Source organism: Passer domesticus, chromosome 1 (assembly GCF_036417665.1).
Source record: "Passer domesticus isolate bPasDom1 chromosome 1, bPasDom1.hap1, whole genome shotgun sequence".
In the NCBI taxonomy this organism is placed as follows: domain Eukaryota; kingdom Metazoa; phylum Chordata; class Aves; order Passeriformes; family Passeridae; genus Passer; species Passer domesticus.
Genome location: NC_087474.1, coordinates 95,591,720 through 95,604,739, shown reverse-complemented (window position 1 = coordinate 95,604,739; position 13,020 = coordinate 95,591,720). Strand labels below are relative to the sequence as shown.

Below are 13,020 nucleotides of genomic sequence, written 5' to 3'. Positions count from 1 at the left end.
CGGCGATGCCCCACCAGTCTGTGGTTTACAGGCAGAGAAATGTTGGTGGGAGATGTGATGATCAGAGGCTGCCTAGGGCATAGCAACCAGGAAATGATGGAATTTTCAATAATTAGAGAAGTAAGGGTGGGGGTAAACAAAAACCACTGGACTTCTAGAGGATGACTTTGGCCTGTTGAGGACACTGATTAGGAAAGTCCCTTGGGAAGCAGTCCTTAAAAGGAAAGGGTTCAGGAAGGCTGGATGTACTTCAAGAAAGAAATCTTGAAGGTGCAGGAGCAGGCTGTTTTATAAATGCATTAAAAACAAAAGGAGAGCCAAAGGAAAGCTCCATTCTTTATTGGGTGTTGGGAGGGAATACAGTCACCAAAGGTGAGAAGGCTGAGGTACTTAACACCCTCTTTCCCTCAGTCCTCAGCAGTAAGACCTGTTATCCTCAGGACCAGTGGCCTCCTGAGCTGGTGGACAGGGACAGGAAGAGGAAAGGACACCTGTAATCCAGGAGGGAGCAGTTAGTGACCTGCTGAGCCACTTGGATGCTCAGGATCCATGGAGCAGATGGGATCCACCCCAGGGTGATGAGCGTGCAGGTGGAAGGACTCTCCAAGCTGCTCCCTGTCACTTGCCATCAGTGCTGGCTCACTGGAGAGTCCCAGATGACTGGAGGCTGGCCAATGTGACACCCATCCATGAGAAGGGCTCAGGGAGGATCCAGGGAGCTCCAGGCCTGTCTGCCTGACCTTGGTGCCCAGCAAAGTCATGGAACAGATGCCCTTGAGTGTGATCACACAGCATGTACAGCACAACCAAGGGATGAGGTGCAGCCAGCACAGGCTCAGGAAAGGCAGGTCCTGCCTGACTAACCTGATCTCCTTTAATGACCAGATGACCCACCTGGTGGATGAGGGACAGGCTGGCATGGGTTTACCTGGACTTCAGCAAAGCCTTCAACACCATCTCCCACAGCACCCTCCTGGAAAAGCTGGCAGCTCACAGCTTGGACAGAAGGGACCTTTGCTGGGTTAGGATGGGTAGGCCCAGAGCAGCTGAGGGAGCTGGGATTCTTTAGCCTGGAGGAGAATTTATCACTCTCTACAACCACCTGAAAGGAGGGTGCAGCCAGGTGGGCATCAGCCTCTTCTCCCTGGTAAGAAAGAACAGGATGAGAGGACCAAGACTTAAGCTGCACCAGGGGAGGTTTGAGTCAAATATTAGGAAAAATTGCTTCAGAAGAATTAATTAGATATTGGAATGGACTGCCCAGGGAGGCAGTGGTGTCACCATCCCTGCAGGAGTTTGAAGAAAGACTGGGCATGGCACTCAGTGCCATGGTCTAGTGGATATGGTGACATTGGATCACAGGTTGGACTCAATCATCTCAGAGGTCTTGTCCAACCTAATTGATTCTGTGATTCTGTGAAATACAATCCTTGGATATGTAAGATGATAGCACCATGTATGACTATGGAAATAATGGAACTGAGAAAATATTCAGGCTAGTCCTGAGGCTCATGCACTGGAAAGTGTGTTGGACTGTAAAAAAAGTTCTGAAATCAAAAAAAGGCAATACAGTCCTGACAATTTTTTTTCAAATGTGAGATTAAAATAACGTCATTTTGGTGTTTAGCCAAGAAAGAGGTCATTGATGTTGGATTAATCAAATTCTAGGAAAAAGCAAATTGAAAAATCAAAGGGGCTTCCTTTCAAGTAGAAAAAAATGTCAATATCAGGTAGCTGGAAGTTGATTCCAAACAAATTTGGACTTGAGTTAAGGCACATGTTTTAACACTAATTAACTAATGGAAAAAGCTCACTGATGAAGGTATTAATAATCCTTGAGGATTTAAAATCATTCATTGCACTGACTAGGACAACTGAGTCTCTGAATTAACAAAGTCCTGTGGCCTCTGTTTTGTAGGCTGGAAAATAAGGCCTAGAAGAATCAATTTATCTCAAAATTCTGTGAATACTTAGAATAGAGAATGTTTCATTCAGTTAAATCCCCTCTTGTATTTAAAGCATTCATAGCTGTCTGAAGAGATAAGAAGGCCTGCTGGCTTGGTAGCTGTGAGATCAGCATCTGAAATTTCAGGAGAGTTCCTTGCATGCTACTGAACCCTGTCTTTTAATGTATCTTTTTATTATAACACAAAAATGGTGGCTGCACAAGGGCATTTTTGCTGGGGATTTAGCAATGGAAATGGTTTCATGAGTCATGCTGAAGCCAGATAAATTTTTCAGCTCTGTATGGTTTTACTTTGATGTTAGCTTGTTGACTTTCATGTTTTTCAAATAAATACCTGTGATGTCGAATGAAAAAACATTCTGTATTTTCTGTCGTTTTCAAAAAGTTGAAGCCTTGCCTTGATCTCACTTAACAGCAACATTTGCTACTTGAGGTGCTGGAAAATGCTGTCAAGTTTTCTGGTTTGCTCAGGTGCTGCTTCCTTTTCCTCAGAGCCAGTATGTTTTCTGGAATGGCCTGTGGTTACTACTTATCCTCCAAGTGTTAATTGCTCCTTAGTTAAGGAGCAGTGTAATCCATCGTGCTCTACAGTACACAGGAATGACCTTGCAGATTTGCTGAGTTGGAAAGTACAGGAAAGTCCCACTGCACTGACTGTTTATTCCATTGGCTTTGTTTTTTAATTCTTATGAATCCAGTTCAGAAGATGAACTGGGTAAACTGTTGCGGGTGGCAGCCTCTTTATCACAGTTAAGTGACACTGAGGCAGCGGTGCAATTTTTGTAAAGAGACAGACCCTTTTCATGTACTGTTTGCTCACAACTACGTTTTACCTTTAAAACCATTTTCCCTATCATAATTAAAAAAAAAAAAACAAAAAAAAACCAAAAAAAACCCCAAAGCAAAAATGTTGTGGAACATTTTTGCTGATACTTGGAGTCCTTTGTGGAAAAAGATACATATTCCTACTGCCAGACAGTTCTTTTTTCTTTAGCTCTTTCCAGATTGGGGTATTTGGGTAACTTGTTAACAGCAGATCTCAGTTTACTGAGAAGCAGGAGACTGTTGTTAAGTGTTTATTATTCACAGATAAAATGAGGTAGTGGGAAATTCTTGGTGGGATAAATAACATTGATGTCACTGCTTTCACTACAAACAGCAGGAGTTAAATCAGATACTTCAGAGGCACCAGAGTTAAACCCATGTACTAAGCGATTTTGAAAAATCCAGCTCTGCAGAGCTCACTTTGAAGATGGAGAAGGCCAGTGGCACATCAGTAGAAGAGATCAAAATTTTGTTTTCCTGTGTGTCCTATCTGTATACAGACTACAACATGTGTCTGCTACCACCAAAGTTGCTTTACCTGAAACAGGTTTTGGGATGTTACCTCACCAGGAGCCAATATGGGTTTTTGTAAAGATGAAGCTGAGTGATGCGGGTAGATGGCTTGCCAGGGGGAAAGAGCCCTTTAGGTGTAACTAGAAGAGCCGGTGCCTCAGGTGGGGTCCAAAGGAAGAGAAATCCTGGAGGGGAGAGGCTGCCTGGGGGGTGAGTCCATGCGGCTGCCTCCTGGCTGCCTGTTTCCTGGTGGCATTCTGCTCTTTGAAGCAGGAGCAACCTGTGAGAAGTGGGCACCTCCTTTCCTGGATCTGGTCTGAAGCCATCTTTTGACTCAGTGGACACCCTTATAACTTCTGAGGGATTGTTTAAAGTTCACACCAGTTGTAAACTGTTGAATCTTCTTGCTGCCCACTGTAGATTGGGTTTACAGCTGCCTTTTCCCTCCTGAGGATTTACAGCTGCCTTTTCCCCACTGAAAGGCTAGAAAGCAATCATGGTTCTGCTGATGGCTCTGGCAGTGTTGCTGTATCAGGGTTTCCTCAGGCTCTGTCACAGTTAAAGTCTTGGACTCTCATTCTGACCACTGAGAGTGTTAATTATCTTTTGGGTTTCATTCCTCTTTTTCTCTCCAGGCAACCCATTTCTTTTCTGTGCCAACTAGTATAAAATATAGACAAGCCAGGGAAGCTGTTATTTGAGTGTTGCTCTACATCCACCCAGAGACACAAAGTGGGGGAAAGGGAATTGAGATTTGTATGCCCAATATCACAATTGCTATGATGAACTACTGAGTTCATTTTAATCCTTGAGGAAACTGAGGTTTGTGGGATTACTGTTTTTATTATTGTGTTCCCCAAAAGCTGTTCTTAGATGAATCTTGGCAGAGCTAAGCAGTTCAGAAGCAGACACACACCTGAGCTCTCCCAAACCTGTAAGAAGGCGTGGTCCCTCTGCTTCTGGTAGCTGCACATACTCTCAGCTGACCTATTTTGCATGTTGGAATTTGGGCTCTTGGCACAACAGAGAAGTGACTGATACTGTATTGTAAAGCAGGGCCAACATAAGCATTATATATGGGATTTTTTAAGTAAGCTCGGTGGTTTAAACACTAATTGGGGATGCAAAATTAGCTTACTCTTCTTCCTGAAAGCAGCCTTTGTGGAATGGGATGCTAATTCCTTGCTGCTGCTACGGTAACAACTTCACGTGAAGCAGATGAATTAATTTTTATATGTAGAGGGTAGAGGCTAGAGGCTGCTGCTCACTCCATTTTAATAGGTTTTTAAATATTCAGTGGGCAACAGAACAGCTTTAACTGAGCAAAGAAACCACCTTCCCAGCTCTAGGTGGGGAAAGCAGTCAGGAGGGAAGAGTAATGTCTTGGTGTTTTAGGCAGAAAAGAGTATTGAACCCTCTCAGGCAGGTCCTTAAATACATAGCAGTTGGGTAAAAAACAGGCTGGATGCAATCCCCTTTGGTTTTCATGCTTGTTAAGAAAATAATTATACCCTGCTCTTGTCCACCAGAAACATGCTTTTAGGAGGAAGCTCCAAGCTTTTAGTCCTAAGCCAAAAATGTTGCCTCATCAATCCAACAGAGGCACCAGTGGAGATGACTGTAAAACATCTTTGCCATGAATGTCCAGTAAGCAGCACTCAGACTATGGCTGTCTATGTTGGAGGAGAAGGGAAGGAAAAAACCCAAGAGTATGATTCTGAATTCTGTAGGACTTGTCCATTCAACCTGCCTTTTCCAGAACCTCTGCTTGGTAGGTTCCTGACTGGGTTAGAAGTCCATGAAATGCAGACTGCTCTTCAGAGGAAAAGCATTTTGTCAAAAAGTGAAGGCATCATGGCTGTGTGCTATACCCCGTTTTCAGGGAGGAGTAAACTATCCTAAATTGGGGTGAGACTGCACAGTTAAAAATTTAAGAACTACTTGGCAGCTTACATTATAGAAACTTCTCAAGATCTTTATGTTTAGCAGGTTTTGATATTGCTTTTTGCAGCTGTGCTGATGACCGTGTTCTTTCTAGGAGCTGCAGTTCTTCAGAACAATTATTATCTTGCAAATAATTTTGATTTTTCTGAATGAAATTGTGATTAAAACAGGAAGTGAAACCATGGGAAAATAGCACAAAATGCAAATACAAGCATTCACCACCTGAAATAGCAAATTTAAAATGTGGTTTTCCTGAAAACTAAATTTGGAGTTTCTTTCATCTGTCATTGACCAAGTTTCAAATTACTTTTTCCAAGGTAAATGCAGATCAATATTTGCATCGAATCCATAAACTTCACTGGAATATTCCTCACCAATTAACTGCAATATTTGCTAGGAATAATCATGTCCCTGAAAGGGAAAAAAAATCCACTAACAAACTTCTAAGAGGTGAATTACTTATGGAAAATTTTTGGTTGTCCCAGGTTCAAGAGGATATGGGAGAATAGCCAAAGAAGTCCAGCAGAGAAAAAATAACTTCTGGCATGTTGTGGGACACACCAGATTAAAACACAAATATCATCTTATTTTCAACAACAGCCAAAAGATGTGGAAGAATATTTCTCAGTAAGCTTCTTGTTTCACATTTCATGAAGCAACAAGTCAAAACTCTCATTGATTTTGCTCTGAAAAGTTCTTTCTGGTAAGGAGCACTCTAGGGATTATGCTGGGTCTGTTGATCTTCAGGTACCTTGTTTGTTCTTACAATGAATCCCTTAGTGGAATGCTCCTGAAAACCTGAGGCCAGCCCAGGGCTTTGCTGCACATTGTTGCAGTGGCTGGTGACCCTGGGAGAGACAGATGCTCTGCAGGCAGCTTCATGCTTAATGACAGTCTAAAGCAGACTCTGGAGAAAGAAGGAAGTTCCAAGTCTCTACCCTTTACTTCCTTTACTCCACCTTGATATATTTGATTTGAACTGTATTGTCACTGTTATATTTTCTGAAAAAATCCCTTTGCCAGGATTTTTCCCCTGGGAAGCTGAGAAGCCTCAGAGATGAAGGAAAACAACATTATCTCATTTGCTTCTCCTGTGTTTTGCTGCTTTGGAATGTGGTTTGGAGATTGTTTATCCAACAGGTGCTTGTTTCATTGGTTTCATGTGGATTGTTTTTACTTATTGGCCAATCAGGGTCAAGCTGTGTTGGGCTCTGGAGAGAGTCATGAGATTCATTAGACTCTTCTAGCATTCTGTATGTATCCTTTCTGTATTCTTTAGTATGGTTTAGTTTGGGATAATATAGATCATAAAACAATAAATTAGCCTCTGTGAACATGGAGTCAGATTCAACATTCCTTTCAACGTCTGGGAACCCCGCAAGTACAAGACTGTCTGGTCAAGTTAAGAAAGAGTTAAAATATGCTGGTCTGGAACGTGGTGAGCAGTAGGAAGTAACACCTATCTATTGTGAACCCAAATATTCATTCATGACTACCTTCCTTTTCAGACCAGCCTCGAACAGTAGCTTAAATAAACATTTAGGCGAACAGTTAAAAACAATAATTAGAAGTTAGATATGAATAGTTACATGTGTTACTTTTAAGTAAATTTATAGGCACAGCAGGTGATGTGTACAATGGTTGATAGGAAAGAGTGTAATATGTTTGGTTACAGAAATGTGTATTTGAGAAATAGGCACAGACTTCAGTAAAATAAAACCAGATACGAGTGATGTCCTAAGAATTCTCTTAAGGCTTGTGTTTAACACGCACAGACCTTACTGCCATTCAATATTATCACTTACTTGGCAAATAGTTCCTGAGTTTGCAGCTGTGGTATATTTTTCTTTTTAAAAGAACAATGCTGCTGGGGAGACCAGCATGCTTGGAATGGAAAAGATATTAAATCAGCAAAGCAACAAATAGGCTTTAAACTTTGAAAATAGGAGGGTTTTTTTGCATAAAGACATTGATAGTGGTCCTATTCTTAGCTTACCAATAGATTACTTGGACAATAAAATGCTTTAGAATGTAATAGTTGTTTACCAACTAAAAATTTGCAAGTCTCCTATATACTCAATATACTTCTATAATCTAAATGCTTTTGTAAAGCAGGCACTCAGCACTGACCTTAGAAAATAAAGGTAGCTCCTTTGGTTCAGAAGAAGTCTGGTTTGCAAGCCTGGTCTAACTACATTGTTAAAACAGTGACTCCCAGGGAAGAGATCCTGATTTGCAGGGAACTTATCTAATTACTCGTTGCGGTGTGATAAACTGCATTATCTTTCTAATATGTACTGCAAATACCTTGGGAGAGATGTGTGGTATTTGCATATATTACAGTTTTATCTCATTGACACTTGATAAATAATAATAATCCCATGGTCATCAGAGTCAGCAAACAGTTTCATCCTAGGAACGGCTTAGTATCAGGTGCAATTACTGGCTAACTCTTAAGCCAGCAGTTCTGGAGAAACTGCTACTTCCAGTGGATTATTTCAGAATTTTGTATGCAGTGTTGTCAAGAGACTTACACTGTTGTACAGTAAGGCAGTTTTATCTTGGGGAAAGTATCTGTTGATTGGCTTTGTCTTAGCAGGAACTTGGACGGCTGTGTTGTCTGATGCATAATTAACATCTGAAAGCAAAGGTCACTGAAAAGCTTTAACATTTAACATATAATGCTGGCATGCATTTGAATATTTTTTTTAATTCTTGTCTTGAAATATTTTAAACATCTCAGCTATGGCTTTTACATACATAATAGAGCTGGCAGCTATTTAGGCAATTCTTATACAACTTTTCATAAATATTCCCTTGACAGTTGAACAATTCTACCTCAAGTATACATTTTTCATAGAAAATGACACTGCTGCCAGTTTCATTCTGAAGTCTGTCAAGGAAAGGGTATTTTGCTTTTGACATTCTCACTGGATTTTCAGGTGTTGCTGTAACATTTTTCTCCCTTGTTTTATACCACCTGTCTTGTCTTTGGCCAAAAGAAAGGAGAGCAGGCACACACTGCTCGTGGGTATTTTTGAAATGGTTCAGGAAAGTCTCATTTTGAGTACCTGGTTACCTTTGGAGAGCTTAGCTGCATCCTGAGCAAGACAAGTGAGGAATCCAGAGACTGCCAATAAGTCAGATCATGATTGTACACAACTAAATGTGATTCAGTTGGATTTATGAAATGGAAATATAAAAGACGACACTGACTGCATGTTTACATGTATTGTTGAAGAAATATCCCCTTGAGACAGCAGTGCTCTTCAGCCATTGCTTTTCCCAACCCTGAGCAGAGCCTGGCTGGGCTGGAGCTTTGCAGTAGGGGAGAAATTCTGCAGGTGGGTAGTGAGGCCCTTTGCTGCAGGCACAGACTACAGATTTCTGCTTTTGTCTCTAACAATTACTTTAAGCTGCAGAGAAATGCTCTAGCTGCAGCTGATGATGAGGTTTGAGGTGGAGGGTGCAGGGACAGAGATATTTTCCATTCTCTTCAGTCTCTCTCTCCAGTTAACGTGGAGCTCTCTTATAGTTGTACTTTCAAGGCCAGCATTCAGGCTCAGAACTGAGTTACAACAGCTCTGCCTGTCTCTGTTTGTGCTCTTAGCCCAGGGAAAATGCAAGACAGGTTGATTTAATAAAGTGTGTTTCAGCAGAGTTGCTTTACCTTTGTCTTTTCCCTGGTATTGGAGCATGTTCATCAGCTATTTTAGTGCTCATAAGACTCAGGTTGCATGTTCAAGCCCTAAGGTGCCACCTCTGGAAAAGATAGGGAGAAAAATAATTTTTTTTTCATGCATAGTAAAGCACAGAAATAGAAATGTTTTATGCTAAAAACTTGACATTTTAATTTCTGTTTTAACGGGAAAAGTTAAGAAACCACTGGATTTACTTTGTAATAGTTATTTTTTAAGAGTGTAAAAGTTTCAAAAGTCTGATTTCTTTAAATACTGTCTTCAGTGTAACCCATGAGGGCTAGATGCTGTTATCTAGAAACTGCATGGTACACCCTGTGAGATCTGCCTGGGAGCTGATAACTTATATCCTTTGTGTATGATAATCTTGAGGCCTCAAGAGTGCTTCAGAAAAGATGGAATCCAGCCTGTCCTTCTGCAAGGGGGTGTTCTGAGGTGCAGGAGAAAGGGGGGTGCAATTGAATTACATGTTAATTTGTCTTGGCTTCCTCTTGCCTTTCCTACTGCAAGAGATCTAAGTACAACAGTTATCAGATGATTGTTTTTGTATTCTTTACAGTGAAATAAATGCAAAAACATTTTATAAATATGAATGATGTTTATCCAAAATAAGGAAAGTAATTTTTTGTATTGGATGAGCAAGCAGCTGGAGGGCTGTGGCCAAAAAAAAAAATCATAGTTGTTGTGTATTTGTGCCTGCGTTACAGAGACAGTAAAGAATTTATTTAGCTTTAGCTGAAAAATCTGAAGTGATAATTACATCTGTGTGTTTATCAAACATCTGCAAATTTTTCCATTTCAGTGAACACAGCTAGTGCCTCCCACTGGTTATTTGTAACCATCCCTCTGAATTAGTGTCATGAGGAGCTGAGATTTTTAGAGCATAAGAATGCAGTTTGCTATTGTGGAAATAACAGAGTCACATGCTGCCTGATGAAATGTCAACCATAAGGTTCTTCAGTCTTCAGAAAAATTATGCAAAAGCAGTACTGTAGTAAAAAAAACCAAAAAAAACCCAAACCAAAACCGAACAAAAAACCCCAAAAAGTATCTAAAAACATTCCATGTCACACTTTGTGAATAGACTGAACATATGTTTTACAAGTTGGTGTGGAAGAAACATTATTGTTAAATATGACTTCCATGAAGATTTAAACTTTCTTCAGAGGTTGTTTTTTATGCAGGTGCAAAGTATGGCTAAGGCTATGTAAATACACCAGATTTTCTATTTTAAAGATATTTTTTCTTGCAATGTAAAAGGAGTTGGTGCATTTTCCCTAATTAGACACAGTGCAATTACTATTTCATATTTGATTTTTAAATGTCCAGTAAAATTTAAATAAGGAAACATTAAATACAAGTTTGAGAGATTTAGGTAATTTTTTATATTATTATTTGTAATTATTATTAGAAATAATAATGTAAAAAATATTTAAACCTCTCTTCCCCCACAAAAAAAAAAAAAAGCCATCAACCACCCTGCTATAAAACATAAGGATGTTAAATTCCATAACTTTTAACGAAGTTAGTGACTCTGTTGCCTCAGCACCTGTGACACACAGTGAACACATTCCACATCTGGAATGTTTCATGTAGGATGGATTATCAGATTCCTCAATTCTGAAGTTTCAATTTCTTCTATATGTGTACTAGTCAGACAAGAATTTGTATAAATATTGAAGTACATAATTCATCTACAATTTAAGAACAACTTAGCAAGTTTTAAAAGATTAAAATCAGATAGAGGATCCATCAATTTAAACACATTCAGCTTGGCAGATCACTTAGTTTTTCAGAATAAGTAGGTGAAGTGAGGTTAATTAGTGTCTTCCAGCCTTGATTTCCTATACATTGTGAAGGAGGAGGTATATATGAAGGTAGAAATAAGATTTGATTTTGATAATATTTTCCTTGGAATCAATTCAAGCTGACAGCTTTAAGATCTTAGTTCTGGGAAATGCTGAGCACCTGCAACTGTGAGCAATCAGTAGCAGCCAGGAGTGTTTTTCTTTCACGAGGTCAAGCTCTCTGTGAGGAGCACTTCTCAGCAGTGAAGAAAGATGCATGAATGGGTTGAAGGAGTATGCACATGATGCAAAACCATTTAAGAGATAGGTATGAGTCATGTTGGGTATTATTACGTAAGTATGCATGGTTGTTTATTTTTTGAGAAAATGCAGGCACAAATGCAGTTTGTTAGGTGAACAGGAGCTTCCCAAGAAAATAACTGCACATTTTTCATAAAACTACGATGTGTTTCTTCATTTGAAATGTGATATTTACCTTATGTAAAGCATTTATGACTTTCTTTTCTGTTCTGAATGCTTCATGATCATCCAATAGGCAGTGGGAATGTTTTAGTCATGGCAACATCTCACAAGAATTTAGGAATCTCAGGGTGATGACATAGGATAGGAGGAAGAAACCTAGAAGTGTTTTCATGAAAATATTTCAGTTTAAAATAAAACAACCACTGCCACAAGCAATGACAACCCAGTGATGCCTTCTAGAAGCTGGCACAGAATATTCTGGTGAAAAAACAATTCACTGCCTGTGGCACATAGATTCTAGCAAATGAATCACCACTGAAAGCCTGTGTTTAACAGAGTAGCTATCTAAGTTGATGTTAATAGCAGGCATCCAGGCCTTTAAGGTTCTTAAATCCACTTCAGTGGATATTGATTTGGATTATAAGAAATATTTCCTCAGGGAAACACTTGATAAAAGAGCTTAAAGCAAGGGGAAGTGATTTTGCACGGCAGTGAATGTGAAGAAGGAGAATATTTAGCCAAACAGCAATCTCTGTGATCAGCTGTGTTTGACTTTTTGTGCTGACGCATCTGAAGAGTTTGGGTACCTCCCCTGGAGCCTGGAAGCCCTGCTGCTCTCAGGGTGATTCTGCCCTTGACAGGAGAAAAGCTGCTGCTGTTCCTGTGTGCTCAGGAGCTCACCTGGGGGAACAAGCAGGGCGTGTCAGCCCCCGAATAAACTCAGGGCTGCCCAGGCTGCCTTCCACAAGGGCTCTGCCTCCGTGAGAGTGGGCTGTGAGGGTGCTACTCTGCAGGGGAGTAACGTGCCCAGGGGCAGCAGCTCCGTGCCAGCCGCTTCCAGCACCCCCAGACCTTCAGGTCCGAAGGTCCAGTCTGCCACTGCTCAGATGATGTGCGGCAAAAATTAGGAATCGTTATGGACAGACCTGGCCTCAAGTTTAAACTTGTTCAGCAGCCCAGATTCTGTCCATCAAGCATCGGGGTCAGGTTCATTGCATGCTGCATTTATGCCAGGATTCTGGGACAGCAAGCATGTTTGAAATGTGGGCTGAGAAGTACTAGCAAAGGGAGAGGAAGGGATTGGTGATTAACAGACAATCACCAAGTTATTGGTGACAGATTTTTCTTATGAAAAAGAGTGACTTCTCAAGTTATCATGCATGTTTATTTGGACCCGTATTTTAGTTGGATCTTATGATACTTCAGTTAGACTTAAATAAAAATATATCCTTTTTCTGTCCCCTCTCACCTCCCACTGCAGTCTGGACCTGCTTGACCTTTTTTCAGATGCAATATGAGTGCTGCCCCTGAGGCCTGTGCAATGTTCCCTGTGCTGCTGGAACAAGGCAATGATCCATTTGGGGAGCGTGAGGACAGTGTCACTGACAGCAGAGATGGAACTGCACTGGAAGCACTCCTTTAGTTCACCCCCTTTCAGTACTCATTTGCTGACACTCAGTTCCCTGAACATGGGCTCTTTTGTTTAATTCCACACCCCTCCCCTTTGCTTTCCATTCCAAACCTACCGATGTACCAGGTGCTGTGAGAGACCCCACTCAGATCAAGATGACTTAAAAGAGCCTGAGTGAGTAGGATCTGAGGGAACTGGAGCTTGGTGGCAGCAATGCCCAGCAGTGCAGCTGGGAAGACCCCAGGGAATTGTGACTGAAAGGGGTAAGTAAAATGTGAATGCAGTGGAGTGTAAAAAGATTTCTGAAAGATGGTTTTTGGTACACTGCTGGTGTAACTGGAGAGCTTTGAGTGACTAGCTAAGGCCCAGCATATTGTAAAGGATCTCTGATAA

At 40.8% G+C, this 13,020-nt stretch overlaps 2 long non-coding RNA genes across 5 annotated transcripts in view; one reads left to right on the top strand and one right to left on the bottom strand.

Moving 5' to 3' along the window:
* Positions 1 to 939: 939 nt before the first annotated feature.
* LOC135306280 (uncharacterized) lies at positions 940 to 12,991 on the bottom strand. 3 transcript variants are annotated; one of them, XR_010367085.1, is made up of 4 exons: positions 12,743 to 12,991; positions 11,230 to 11,372; positions 8,919 to 9,010; positions 940 to 1,144 (listed from the first exon to the last, which is right to left on the bottom strand). It is a non-coding gene; the product is annotated as an uncharacterized LOC135306280 (long non-coding RNA). The 3 variants fall into 3 exon arrangements; XR_010367079.1 differs by lacking the exon at positions 940 to 1,144 and adding an exon at positions 7,053 to 7,132; XR_010367078.1 differs by lacking the exon at positions 940 to 1,144 and having other exon boundaries at positions 8,742 to 9,010.
* The window catches only part of LOC135306290 (uncharacterized), an 81,057-nt gene continuing 80,868 nt past the window's right edge, over positions 12,832 to 13,020 (top strand). For both annotated transcript variants that reach the window (XR_010367098.1, XR_010367093.1), the window contains exon 1: positions 12,832 to 12,890. This is a non-coding gene — a long non-coding RNA (uncharacterized LOC135306290). The remainder of the gene's footprint in view (positions 12,891 to 13,020) is intronic.